The sequence below is a fragment of the Electrophorus electricus genome, chromosome 19, assembly GCF_013358815.1.
Source record: "Electrophorus electricus isolate fEleEle1 chromosome 19, fEleEle1.pri, whole genome shotgun sequence".
In the NCBI taxonomy this organism is placed as follows: domain Eukaryota; kingdom Metazoa; phylum Chordata; class Actinopteri; order Gymnotiformes; family Gymnotidae; genus Electrophorus; species Electrophorus electricus.
The window spans coordinates 13938455-13953463 of record NC_049553.1 but is presented as its reverse complement, the minus strand read 5'-3'; positions in this window follow the sequence as shown (position 1 = coordinate 13953463).

Here is a 15009-nt window from a genome sequence, read left to right as displayed (position 1 = left end):
ACAAAGATGAAAGTAGGAGGTTTTAACAACAGAACTGACATGTGTATTAAATGAGAAAGCTGAGGTGAGGCTGACACACAAATTGTTACCAGGATTGTATTATGTGGAATATGAACAAATTTCAGAGTCGTATATCCCATTTCAACAATGTTTTGCTCACTAGGGGGTATTCTGCAGTGTTTTTAGACATTGAGTCAGTGTAAAAGTCTTTGCATTCTACCTCTTTTCCAGGTGATTCCACTTAACCCACCGATTCAACATATGCTCAGATTAGCAAAAGGCACAGCAAAAAGAATAACAGGTAAGAGTGATTCATTACAGATATGTTGATAAGACAGTTCACTAGCAATTCCTTAACATTTCCTAGATGAGACTGTCGGGTATTCTTAAAGATGTGCCTTATAGGACATATCAAATTAACATTTCAAATGAACATTTTTCTCAATAGCTTAAACACTAAGGTTAAGCCATTCATGCAAACCCCATAAAAATGTGTTTTTCTAAGTAATGTGTGAAGAGACCTTATAAAGCATCTTTCTCTTTTAGGTCTTTGAAGAAAGTGCAACATTGTGGAATTTAAATCTTCAATCAATGACTCGACTGGTGTCAAAGCTGCCCAATGATTAGCTTGGCATTATTCAAAGAGAACTATGGTAAATGTAGTTTTTACAGGATATGTTGTTCCATTCCTTGTGTTGTTGCTGTACTCAAGGTTTTCTGAAGTCTAGCTTGTGGCTTTAGGGGACAGGAGGGACCAGGATCTGAACTAAAGAGATATTTAGGCTTATACTCCGTAACTTTGCCAATGATGTATCCAGTTTACATCATGTAGTAAATATCACTTGATTGTTTGCTGAATATTTTTGAATTGCCACAATCAAAATAGTACAATTAAAAGAATAATTTTTAAAAGGGTAATAACAGTATAAGGTGCATGCTCATTTTTTTTTACATTTAAATTTCATTTTTATAAATAGATTTTTCTGTTATTATAATTTTCTATCACCATGGCCATCTTAATGTTTTATAGTCTTATGTTTTTTGGCTTGATTTTTATCCATATGCCTAGCCAAGTGTGAAACATCTAAGTGATGGTTCACATATTGCACATTGGTCATAAGATATACATTTTGATGTAAGATTTTAATTTCATATTCTTATATATCATTATAATTTATTGTTGTATGTTAATGTTTGTTTGCTGTCATAAAAAACATTGCTATTAAAAACCCATTATCATTCCAAAAATAGAATAGGACACAACATTTCTTAACATGTACTGTATATTTATAAGTTTGTAGGACAGGTCTATTGGTCCTGTCATGGAACGCTTGGCTCCCGCGAGGCACGTGGTTTGGCCAGCTATATGCAGTAGCAGGACCTTCGTATGTCGCCACGCCTGCACACACCTGTACCTCGTTTGTCTGTGTATTTAAACCCACATCAGGGAATGCACCATCGTTGGTCATTGTGGATGTAACGTAATAAATGTTTGATGTACTGTTCTTTTTGTCAAAGTTAAACGTATCGCTGTTTCTTGTCCGTGTTTAATGTTAACTGTTGAATTCATTTTTTTAGTTGATTTTTATCTTGTAACTAATTTACTTAAGCAGTGCAAATTAAAAATGTAATGCTTGAGGACTAAGGCACTGAATTAATGCAAAAATATATATTTTCCCAAACACAAAAGTATTCATGTTCTGTTCTTCTTCACACGAATGGTAAAATTATGCTCGTTGGCCAAGCAGATAATGGGTTTATTCATATTCCACACTAGCTCAGTATCTAATCAAATGCTGCACTTTGTTAAGAAATAGCACTTCGGTGTCTCAGCAGTGCCAGACACATGGGTCTGGGTATGTGTGAATGGTCATGATCAGCACTTAGAAACTGCATTCAGAGAATTTTAAAAGCCAGTATGGTTTATGTGAAAAGTCAAATATATTTAAATGATTAAATTAAAATCCTCATTTTAACCACAGGATGGTGTAATAAATTTAGCAAATCCTTTGTAGAGGGCCTTCAGTGTCAAACTTTATAGAGTTAGAAAGTATAACTGCAGTCCAGGAGATCTGCTGCCTTGCAGAGTTTAGTTCCAGCACATATGATTGAGCCTTTTAGTATTATCTGATTAACTGATTAGTAGAGCCAAATGTGTTGGATCCAAACTTCATTTTCCTAACATATAAGAGCATAATGTGTAGGTGCAGCACTATGTAGTACCTGCACCATCAAGGACAGAAGACCCTACAGTGGTCAGTGAAGACAGCAAAGAGTATCATCAGCATGTTTTTGTCCTCAGTCAGTATACATTAAACACTGCAGAGCCACCAGCATTGTAGAGGACCCCTCCCACCCCTCCCATGGACTATTCACCCTATCATCTGGTAGAAGGTACGGGAGTATCCGAGCTATCTCCACTAGAATGTGTAAGAGCTCAAACACCCATTGGACTATTGTTCAGTAACATTCAGCTGCTACTGTAGACTGCATACAACAAATCAAGCCACATTGCTCAGACTCTATTAGAATATTTTCTTTAAACCAGTCTGTGCCATGTTGCTACAAGTGATATTTACAGTAATTATGTAGTCAGTACTGTGTTTTTGCACTGTCCTGTATCCTGCACTGCGATGTGTCTTTCTACTTGTGTTTATTGTTTTGTCTCTGAACTTTATGTTGCATGTTGAACAATGAGTCCTGGAGGAATGATATTTCATCCTATGGTATACTGCAAATAACAAGGCCAACTTGACTATATGCTTACATAAGACTTTAACACTGCATGTATGAATGTAATTCTTCACCAATGATCATGTTAAATTAAATTGAAAAATACACATCTCTTCCACAGGAGTAAGTGTGAAGTTTGTGGTTGACCACTGTATGTGCATAAAATAGGTCAGAGCAGCTTGCGGTAACAGTAGACCACTGTACACTGATCACTGAGATCACTGAAATCAGATTTAACCATTTATTTTACAATAGGAGGGAGAAAAAGCTAGATCAGTGTGTGGAGAGTCAAACCGACCCACATTAACTTATTTTCAAAGAGTATCATCTATGCCCCACATCCTCATTAGCAGCTGTTGCTACTTATTGTGGACTTTGAACATGCATGCATAAATAGTTACACACTGTTGCATGCACTAGAATAGCAAGAATGCCTCAGTCTTTTTACATTTATTTAAGTACAATAAAAGGCATGAACTCTTGCAGCAAACCATCTCATTTTGGGGTCAGCTAAACACCACAACCAAGACTGAACAGAAAATGTAATGTCCAGTTTGCAGTGTGATAGTGTGGGAACAGTCACTGTTTTTAAGCCTCCCTGAGTGTATCTGAGTGCTTTAATAGTGCTTTCTGGATGCCAGCAGCTGAAAAAGAGTGTGTCCTGGCTGTCTGTTGTACATTGTATTTTTTGGTGCTTATTCTGGCCCTGTGAAGAGGAAGGTTTCATGCATAGACAGGTAATCCTTGTCATGTGCACACACCCATTAGGCTTTACAAGGTTTGGGGTCCTATTATGGTGTATCTGTGTTGAATGACAGGCAGATTAAAGGACAGCCAGGGTACTACAAGTGGGGGTTCACATTTAAGGGCGTGCTATAAGTTGGTACTAGCAGTAGATCCCATGTGGATATGGTGCTACGAGGGGGTCGTGGGGGCCTCGTGTATGCTGAACATGATGGGTGAGCACTATTAGGGCATCTTTCCCTTTGGTAGCAAGGAGTGTATACTGCTTTGAGGCTTTGGAGTAATTCACATGTGTATTTTACTTTGGTCCTATTATCAGTCCCTGGAAGTTTGTAGTAGTTGAGTAGCTTGTGTCCTATGAATTCTCAGTCATGTGTCCTTATTGCATTGTGATATGTATTTAATAAACTTTGCATATGCTTTTGCTCTTTGGAAATTGTTTTCTCTCAGTCCTTTTTGAGTAATATGCCACCAACCACTACATGTGCCTGTGAAGAAGTCACGTGACCTCACCACTCTTTGTAAGTTCCTGTGGTTGAGATCATGATGACCACTGCACCAGGAACCCATGCAGCTGTACAGGATTCTCTCCATGGTGAATCTGTACAAGTCAGTGAAATCACACACATATTTAGGCAATGCATGCAAAAATATTTGTTGCATACATGTCCTTGATAAAAGTTCTCATTCATGTTGCTGATATTTGTCTTCTCATCCACCAACAGCAAATATTTATAAATCAGAACATAAGACACACAGTAAATGTGGAAAATGTTTGTCACTTTGTCCCATACAAGCAGAAGTCCTGATGAAGAAAAACAGTGATAAAGGACAAGTAAGTCCCTTTCAGGAAATTGATTCAGGAAATTAATCTGTGGAGGGCTGTCTCTTCTTCATCATGTAGAGGACTGCCTCTTCTTCTTCAGGTTTCATACCTATATGCTTACAATACTTAATGTACATAGTAGGACTTGCATAAATTATATCACAATAATTTACTCCCCTTATTAATGTTTTAATACATTAATTAATGATCAAACTGTTCTATTAGCATATGGGAGTTGTGCAATATAATTGTAACCGTTTGCTCATACAATTTCTATCAAGAAAAAATGAGGAATTTGGTTTAGGATGCCCCAGTTTTTATTTGTGCAAAATATGGTCATTTGTGTCAAATAAACATATGGGTATTTAATATATTTGAAGCCTGCTTTGATATGTTTAGAATTAACTTATTATTTTACAATATGCAGTTGTGGTGTCACTATGATGCTGTAGTGTGTGAGAGACCATCTGATCTATAAAATCAAACTTAGGTCTCTTACCCCAAGATAATCAATACAGTATATTGATCCACGTGTACAAACATTATAATCAACATTTCAGTGTGACAGCACAGCTATACATGTGTCCTTAGAATAACCATTCCAGCTTTTACTTGATAGATAGCGTTGGCTTTTACTAGATAAATAGGTAAATAGATAAATAGGTTTACTAGATAAATATAGGTTGCTCTGACTCTATTTTTATCTATGCTGTTCCATAGGCTACTTGTCAAAGTTTCAGTCTTACCACTCAGATGTCTAAAAGAAACTGACACATTTGCAAAGTGGAAATTCAATAAAAATGTGATTGCTTTGTATAGCAAGGCAGAAGTTCATGAAATTTGAAAAGCCAGTTTAAAGGAAGATTAAATATAGATATACTGTTAACAACAATTGAATTTTCAAGATCCTTAAGTCCAACAACAATACTATGTGCTGTAATATTCTCTTTATTCTCTGCTTTTGATTGTTTCACTCATTTGGTTTTAGCTCATTTTGATGCATTGTGATACTGATACATCTGTGAGTAGTTCTTGCATTTGCATGGGGTTGTGTTGTGAGGGCTGTCTTACAGATGTTCTCACCTCTCAGCCTCCTCAGCCTCTTCATATTTGTTAGTGTCCTTCATTCTGGAGCTCACATGCTACAGAGAATGATGTTATCTATAAAAGGAATTGATCGCTCTAAATAAAATAATAATAATGCCATTTTTAAAAATGTAATAATTACTAATGTGTTTGTGATTTTCAACTCATCCCAATGAAAAAGACAGATATTGCAACAAAGACATTTTCTTAAAACTATTCATATTTATTTAAAATGTTTAACCTCTTAATAAACATGTTAATAAGAACACTTTTTTTGTATAGATAGATACATTTAAAAAAATGAAAAATGCATGAAATATTTATTTCATAACTGTGAATAAAATATTAGAACAAATTAGGACAAAATGTATTAATTCTCTATAAATCATAGATTGCGGGGGTTTAGACAATATGGGTTTAGATCGTGCTGCTATTTGTGCCTTTTCAAATACCTACAGGAAATAAGTATCTATTATTTCACAGCAGATCCACGGTGAGTGAGCAAATTATGTTTTGAAGCATGAGACAATGATCATCTGCTGGTCAAAAACAGCAATGAGAGCCCTTCATGGTGCTTCTTAGTCTGGTACACTGCTTCAGTACATGTGACTTTATGTATGCTGTACATCAGCTAAGGCACATAATGACTTTCTGAAAGGACAAGGCTTTGTACAAAGTCTTTAAAAACTTCTCAGAAAAAAATAATATTACTAATTTGTACAAAATGATACATAAATTGTATCATTAAGTAGGCTTGTTTTTAGATCAAATGATAGCATTCAGTATACTGGCCATATCAGTAGGTTTCAATTCAGCTTTTATCAGTATCTATGTACTGTATAGAATTTAGAATATGTATAGAATAAGAAGATTGACGGACACACTAACTGGCACAGGCACAGAAACCAAAGGGGACAAAATGACTGGTACAAACAACGTGACAGGGATAGACACAGTGACTGGGACGGGTACAACATTATTTAACAAATTAACGCGTCCAGGTACGCCGGCGAGAGCTCTGGGCCCCAGTTGTTGGCTGGCCTGCAGTCCAACCCGCCTGTGGGGAATCACCCCTCGTCGATTTGGGGGCCGGCCACCTTTCCCGTCTCTGGGGTGGGCACTGGTGCTGCCTCCTTCCTGCCTCTACGAGGCTTCGGGACGGGCGCACAAGTTCCGTGGTGTGACGAGTCGCATAAACAGAAACACACATTTTATTTTCACATATAACATACACGACGTAGCACGCAGGCTAATGGGGTCAAACACCGACAACAGAGACACGTAAACTAATGACAATGAGGAGCAGGTGTGAGACACAGGGAGGGCGTGCCAAATTGACGAACACACACACATGCACACACGAGGAGATGTTCGAGGGGACGGGCCGTACCGTGATACATATGGGGTAATGTTTTTAATGTGTTTTATTCTGAGCTCATTTGGGAGGGCCTTATACCCTCAGCAGTCCAGAATAAGACAAACCGGTTTGGTTTCTCTAACACGTTTCTGTATGAAGCATAAATTCTAGAATGAATGGACCCATACATATTTGGAAACTCACTAAGCCATGCAGGTTAATGTCACTTGCAAAAGCCATACAACCATATCCACTGCATCACTGCATCACCTGTCTGTGTCAAAATCTTTTAATTAACTTTTTTGATTCTATAACCTTTTTAAAAAAAATAATCATGATTTTTCATGAGCTATTTTATCTTGAAGTAGGCTGGATGATGTTAAAAAAATAATAAATAAATCATATTTCAATAATCACCATACAGTACATTGTCACCCTTATATTCTGTAGGTCTTTACATTTGAAACATAGAATTCAACTAAATTTATGGTTATTGAAGCTACATGCTTATACTTTAACTGAGAACATAGAAATACTGTAGAGTTTGGCTGCACTTGTGTCTCTCACCAGCAAAGGGAGACATTTTCCAGACCTGTAATGTTACTCCTTTTTTCTTGAGGACTGCTTCCTCAATAATGACATGCACACAGGGATGTTTAAAACAAGCAGTGCTTTAATCAGTTAATTGTCACATATATAAAAGAAAGAGCAGTAATCTAGCACTGCTGTGATAATGTGATCATATCAGTTCATAATATAGAAAATTGTCTTGAACTGATAAAGCTGCAGCATCTCAAGAGAAGCCTCTTTTTCTCTCTGTACATTATTAATGCTAGCTAGTGAACTGCAAGCAAAATATCTAGAACAGAGAAACAGAATTAATAGAAATGAAGCATTCCTGGTATATTAAAACCAATAGTACCTTAGTAAGAGCTCTCCAACCCTGTACATTAAAAGCAGAAAATAATTAGGCCTACCATAGCTCATACTTAGCATGTGGTCATACACACAAACTAACTCAGCAGTGCGCAGACAGCATTGCTATTTTTGATAAAGTGAAGAAGATAATTGTAACGTCTGTGACGTTGGCGGCTCAGAGGAAGCGAGAGGCGGGGTTGCGAAAAAGTGCTATTTATTCTCCATCAGGCTTTCAACGATGGATGCACTTAACAAAACACAAAACAGAAATAATAATCTTCTTCAGTGGAAATGCAGAGACTCTTCTTGACTGAAGTGTCGTAGGACCATTAATGTGCAGCCCCATCTCCTGGGATCTGTAGGTTTAAATAAAGGTGGAAGCAATAAGGGAACAGGTGAACACTAATCCGTATTCTGGAGATTGTGTGCGGAGCAGGTAAGAGGTTTGAGCCCTAGCAGGAGTGGGCGTGTCCCTCCTGCTAGCCGGCCAATCAACCGTGACACTTGACTGACCAAACGTAATCACTTGAAATGACTCAAACAGTGTCTATGTGCAAATGATTTACATTCGTAAAGTATGTCACATATGAACAAATTACTTTGTGTAGTGATTAGAACTAGTGGTGGATGAAAAAAAAACAAAAACAACTACAGATATTTGTGGTAAAATATTACTGCCAATTAAATACTACGTAGGCAGTTGTCTGGTATGGACCTCTGTTCCATTTCTCCTCATTAATAGTGATATGTACAGCTAATAACAGGTATCATAACTCATAGTCTTAAAGGTTGAAAACATGCCTTATTGAGGCAAGCAAAATGGAGGAATAGCTTGCTTCTTTTGTTCCAGAAATGTAATAAATCAGGACATGAGGAAGATGACGAATTGTGTGACACTTTCAAGATTTTTTGAAGATTTTTCCAAACATACTTAGCTTGAGTGAGTTCTTGTGTGTCCAAGCAGTTGGGCTGCTGCTAAACATGTCAAAGCAAATTAGTTAAATAAAATGTGTGGAGTGGATGAATTAATATTTAGGCAGCTCACTAAAACTCAAGGTCAAGGTCAGAAAACTCCTCACACTGCATGCAGTGATCCATCCAAGATCCAAAATCCAAAGATTATACTACAACCTGAAAGACAGGGAAGGACCCTACAAAGTGTAAAATGCATTGTCCAAGTTGACACATGAAACATCTATGAATACATAGAAACATTGAACCCCAAATGTGAGCTGGGGACATGTATATCATATATGTATATCTTAGAATGTACCACTTACAGATAACACAGGTGAATGATATAAGACAATCCTACCAATGGCTGGAAGAGGCAGGACTGAAGGACATGCTGGTAAGAACAGAATACACTAAGAAACTCAACCAAGTGATGGGGATCATATACAGCAATATATGCAAGAAATATGAGCTGGACACCCCAAGTCCTAATAGTAAGATCCACAGAGAATGGAGGGAAACAACCAAGATCCAGTGGAATCTCTAGCCAAGAACTTATTTTAATAAAGAGATCTAAAAATGTCTTGATCCTTTAAAGCAGTGGTTGAAAAACTCATCATTAAAAGGCCAGAGTAGCTACAGGTTATATATCATCTAAGAGGGTGTGACCTTTGTATATATGACTTCCACAGTGACACACTGTGAGCTTGTGTAAAGCTTTGTGGTTGGCTAGTGCACTGTGTATTTCTCAGTGTGTACAAAGAGCCCTCAGATCAGTCTGAATGGTTGATCATCCCTGCAGTAGCATAAGAGGAAACAAAGACATCAGCATGTAGAGGGTCAGCCTGCCACATTGCAGTTTGGAGAGCCACATCGATGAACCACTTCCTTTTCTGCAGCTCTTACCACTTCTGGACTTTGAACATGCATGAACAAAAAGGTCAAATCATCCAAACTGGAACAGTAGAAATACATTTTTACACAGAAGTATAACAATGTATAAAGGGTCTCATTAGCTCTTGCAGCAGGTCATGTAAATTATCTGTGTGATGTAAAGACAACTAAGGATGACCAGAGAGGGCTGAGCAGTCTGCATCATAAAACTCAATAAAATAACATGTAATCCACTAGAAAAGCTGTAAAGAAAGCAAACATATTCTCCTGTTTGTCTAAGATGAAACCCAGTGTGCAGCGTAGACTGTTATTGAAAACCAAGCCAGTCTCTGATGTGCTCACACCTCCAGACAACACAAATAAAAATATGTGGGTTAAGATGCCATCATGTTGTTCCTTAGGTAAACCTGCTTTTGTTTCAATGACTTTGTTGGTCATTGAATGTCACGTTGGCATCTTTTGTTGTAGATTGTGCACTTTTATTTTAGAATTAACTTTTGTTCCTTTCTTTGAGCATTTCAGTTGGAGACCTCCTTTATCTGCATGTCCATGACAGAGGGGTCCATGACATCGTCCATGACAGAGGGGTCAGGTTTACGCACCGTTAGGTTTTCCCTTTCTCCATTCTGATGTCACTTTTCCATTACATTATTAAAATGTTGTATTTAAGTGTCTTAGTAAGTAGATAGGTAGTAGGATATGTACAAAAAACATAATGAATAATCCATATTTTGACAATTTTATTAGTACGATTACTTATCAAACAAAACTTTAACACAATTAGTTTGACACAATTATAGATTCTGGCTAATGAGAACAAAGTGTATGTATCCAGACAACATTCACACAGCACACTAAAGTAAATGCTTTAGTTCTTCCCAAACATTGTACTACACTGCAATGTCCTTATTTTGCAATAAAACTGTTGCCACTCTCATATCACCTTTCCATTACTGCATAAACTTCTATATTTCAGTGTCTTAGAGCTTGACCGTATACTACACATAATGTTTTATTCAGTGTAGATTTGTAGTGTTATTTAAACTGTACATTGTTATTCAAGGTAAAGCACTGAACTCACACACCTGTGGGGTTTAAATAGTCGTGCCAATAATGAGTTACAGGTGAGGGTGGTCATTGAAATGTGTACTGTGTGTGCTGTGTGGGTCTGGGATGGTATCAGCCAAGGCATGACATCTCTTTAGAATGATAGCTGTGTCTTTTTCCATAATGTATCATTTATCTTGCCATTAATAACATGGATGATATTGGAAAATATCACATATAAGATTTGTTTTCACTATAGCACTTCTATTTTAATATACGTCCAAATTCAAACACATAATTGAAGTTGATTAATATTAAGGCTACATGCTGATTCTTGATCTGATACTACAGAGACACAACAGTGTAGAACCTAAACTAAATCACCAAAATACAAACTGAAGTTTTTACACACTATAGATACAGATCACCTTTAACAACACAAGTTCAGGGGAGGGTCTGGTGTAGAGTTTTTATTACTACTTATCTGAGTCTTTGGCTACATAATAGTATTGGTTTATGCGGAGGCTCCTAATTTCAGTTAAGGCTTCTCCACATTCTGTTTCTCTGTTCATTAAACACTTAGATTCTTCCACTTGTGGCTGTGACCAACAAGCTGGAGGAGTGGCTCTAACAGATCTCAGAACTGACAACATCGATTTGATGTTGCACAATCCTAGGAACAGAAAAAATACACCAAAAAGCAAAAATTTGTTTAGTTTAATTAATGTTGTTCTTATGACTAAACAAATTCAAACATTTATAAACAAGTGATGGTTCTTATAACGCACATACAGCATGTTACTCATTACTTAATGGATTTATATTATTGAGCCATAATCTTGTAATGAAACGATGCTAATTTTTGTTTAATCGTTTAATCACCTTTAATTAACAGTCAATGCAATGCACTGTGGGTACAGCCAAAAAAAAGTTATACTGTAGTTATTGGGCAACTTGTATGTTGCTGCTTTGCATCACTGCATGCTACTATGTTTAAGAAAATGAATTCCCAAATTCAGCCAGACAGTGGTGCGCTGAAACTATTTAAGGTGGTTATAACATCGGTTCACAGTGCACATGTTTGCACTGTCTAGTAAATGACACCTGGACAGGAGGGAGCTCCGCCCCCTGGATCAGACGGGTTTACCAGAACAGAGAAAGAGAGAGGAAGTCAGCAAGGGCAAGCCGTAGGTAGTAAAGGAGGCTAGTCTGGTTTCACACTGTATATAACATGAACCTACATTTTTCTAGCACCATATAAAAGTACCCAAAGCAACTTTTACACCAAGTCAACACACCGGTGAGAAGCAGAAGCCAATTACACACAGTGTACTCTCAACCAGAGTCCAGAAACCACAGCCTTGGGGGGACTGAATCAGGCACAGGAAGAGGAGAGAGGACAACAACCAAGACCAAACACCATCTGAGCATACAGGCATACAGTTATACACAAACACACACACACACACACACACAATAACTCATTGCACTGGTATGTAACTAATCAAGATCTTCAGTAGCCTCTGTAGAGAAATGACTGTAATAAATTCTACTAGATGGTACATCTCCAGGACCAATACTGGACACCCCTGGTTTAAGAGTTCCTATACAATATAATTGTTATAGAGTAGTCATTATGGTTATGTAATGGCTATTATGTAAATACATGTTTTAAGAACTCAATTTAATAAAGAGATATAAAAATGTTTTGATCCTTTAAAGCAGTGGTTGAAAAACACATCATTAAAAGGCCAGAGTAGTTACAGGTTATATATCATCTAAGAGGGTGTGACCTTTGTATATATGACTTCCACAGTGACACACTGTGAGCTTGTGTAAAGTTTTGTGGTTGACTAGTGCACTGTGTATTGCTCAGTGTGCACAAAGAGCCCTCAGATCAGTCTGAATGGTTGATCATCCCTGCAGTAGCATAAGAGGAAACAAAGACATCAGCATGTAGAGGGTCAGCCTGCCACATTGCAGTTTGGAGAGCCACATCGATGAACCATTTCCTTTTCTGCAGCTCTTACCACTTCTGGACTTTGAACATGCATGAACAAAAAGGTCAAATCATCCAAACTGGAAAGGCAGAAATGCATTTTTACACAGAAGTATAACAATGTATAAAGGGTCTCCTTATCTTTCACAGCAGGTCAGGTCAATTATCTGTGTGATGTAAAGACAGCAACTAAGGCTGACCAGAGAGGGCTGAGCAGTCTGCATTATAAAACTCAATAAAATAACACTAATCCACTAGAAAAGCTGTAAAGAAAGCAAACATATTCTCCTAAGATATTTGTCTAATTGAAATCCAGTGTGCAGTGTAAACTCTGTTATTGAAAACAAGGTGCACACACCTCGAGACACCACCTATAAAAGTATTGCAGTATACATTTGCTTCACAACAGATTGCACGCATGTTGCTGACATTTATTTATGCTTGTTCATCCTCTACTTCAGATACTTTTAGATTAAGAGATATCAGACCATGGTAAATGACACTCACTGAGTGAGGAAGTGTTTTTTTTTTCACTTTTCTCCCTCATCTCTTACAAGCTGCAGCAGGGACCTTCATCAACAGAACAGTGATAAAGACACAGAGAGCCTTTTTATGAATGTCGTATTATACTCTGGAGCATTGCTTCTTCTTGAGGTTTCAAACCTAAATATACTGCATGATGTGAATGTCTTAATGAGTTACATTGAAGTTCTTAATAAGCCAACATCTTAATCAATGCATTTCAAACTTTGAAACAATTAATTAAATGATTTATTAGCATTAATAATGTTAGAAATTAACAAATGGACAACTGTTGCTATTCTAACTTTTAACAATGTTATTAGTTCAGAGAGGTTTACTTCTCATACTTTTTTGTTGGATTGAGATGTCATTTCTGCTGGTCTGTGGTGCAACACACAATAACAGTACAGCAGTACAAAAGACTACATACATGTGAATGTACTACACAACATTGACCAACAAGTACAGAAACAGCAGGATATCAAATCTATACAGGAGCAGGATGGAGGCGAGTATCTGTAGTAGCAGGATGGGGGTGCGTGTCTGTAGTAGCAGGATGGGGAGAGTATCTGTAGTAGCAGGATGGGGGTGAGTGTCTGTAGTAGCAGGATGGGGAGAGTGTCTGTAGTAGCAGGATGGGGGTCAGTGTCTGTAGTAGCAGGATGGGGGTGAGTGTCTGTAGTAGCAGGATGGGGGTGAGTGTCTGTAGTAGCAGGATGGGGAGAGTGTTTGTAGTAGCAGGATGGGGGTGAGTGTCTGTAGTAGCAGGATGGGGGTGCGTGTCTGTAGTAGCAGGATGGGGAGAGTATCTGTAGTAGCAGGATGGGGGTGAGTGTCTGTACTGTCTCTAACTACAGTGCCTCTAATGGCATAACAGTCCACAAGATAAAGTGCAGGTGTAAAACAGGGATCATGTTCACTTAGCGCTGGGTGATGGGCTGAGTTTTGATGGTCCAGGTGAATGTAAGAGGTAACAGCGGGTTCAGTAGTCTGACTGCATCTGGGCAGAAGCTGCTGTGGAGTTTAGCAGTGGTGGCATGGACACCTCTGCTGTAAGACAAGAGGGTGGAGAGACTGTGGGTGGGGTGGGAGAGATCGTCCACAGTGCTGGAGGGTGGAGAGACTGTGGGTGGGGTGGGAGAGATCGTCCACAGTGCTGGAGGGTGGAGAGACTGTGGGTGGGGTGGGAGAGATCGTCCACAGTGCTGGAGGGTGGAGAGACTGTGGGTGGGGTGGGAGAGATCGTCCACAGTGATGGAGGGTGGAGAGGCTGTGGGGGGGGTGGGAGAGATCGTCCACAGTACTGGAGGGTGGAGAGACTGTGGGTGGGGTGGGAGAGATCGTCCACAGTGATGGAGGGTGGAGAGACTGTGGGTGGGGTGGGTGTAGGTGTCTCAGTGCTATTACCCTGCCGACTGCTACCGGCATCCGGCAGCACTGAGCATGTGTACTTGTGTTTATGTTGTTCTTGTGTTTATTGTCATATGTCACCTCAGGTGGTGTGTGTTGGTCATTAGCAATTACACCATCATGATGTTCATTATTTAAACCTGCTTTTGTTTCTATGACCTTGTCGGTCATTGAATGTTATGTTGGCATCTTTTACACTTTTATATTAGATTTCATTTTTCTTCCTTTCATTGAACATTTCAGCTGGAGACCTGCACCTCTGCTTCCTCCTTTGTTATCTGCATGTTCTTGGTCCGTGACAGCAGGATTAGGTTACGCACCGCTAGTTCTTCCCCGTACATAATATACTCATTTGTATCAAAGATAAAACACAATCAATACATAATCCATATTTTTGACTATTTTATTTGTACGATTGCATGATTATCAAACAAGACTTTTGTTTGACACAATAACAGATTCTGACTAATGTGAACACAGTGAAAGTCTGCTTTAATTCTTTCCAAATATTGCACTACA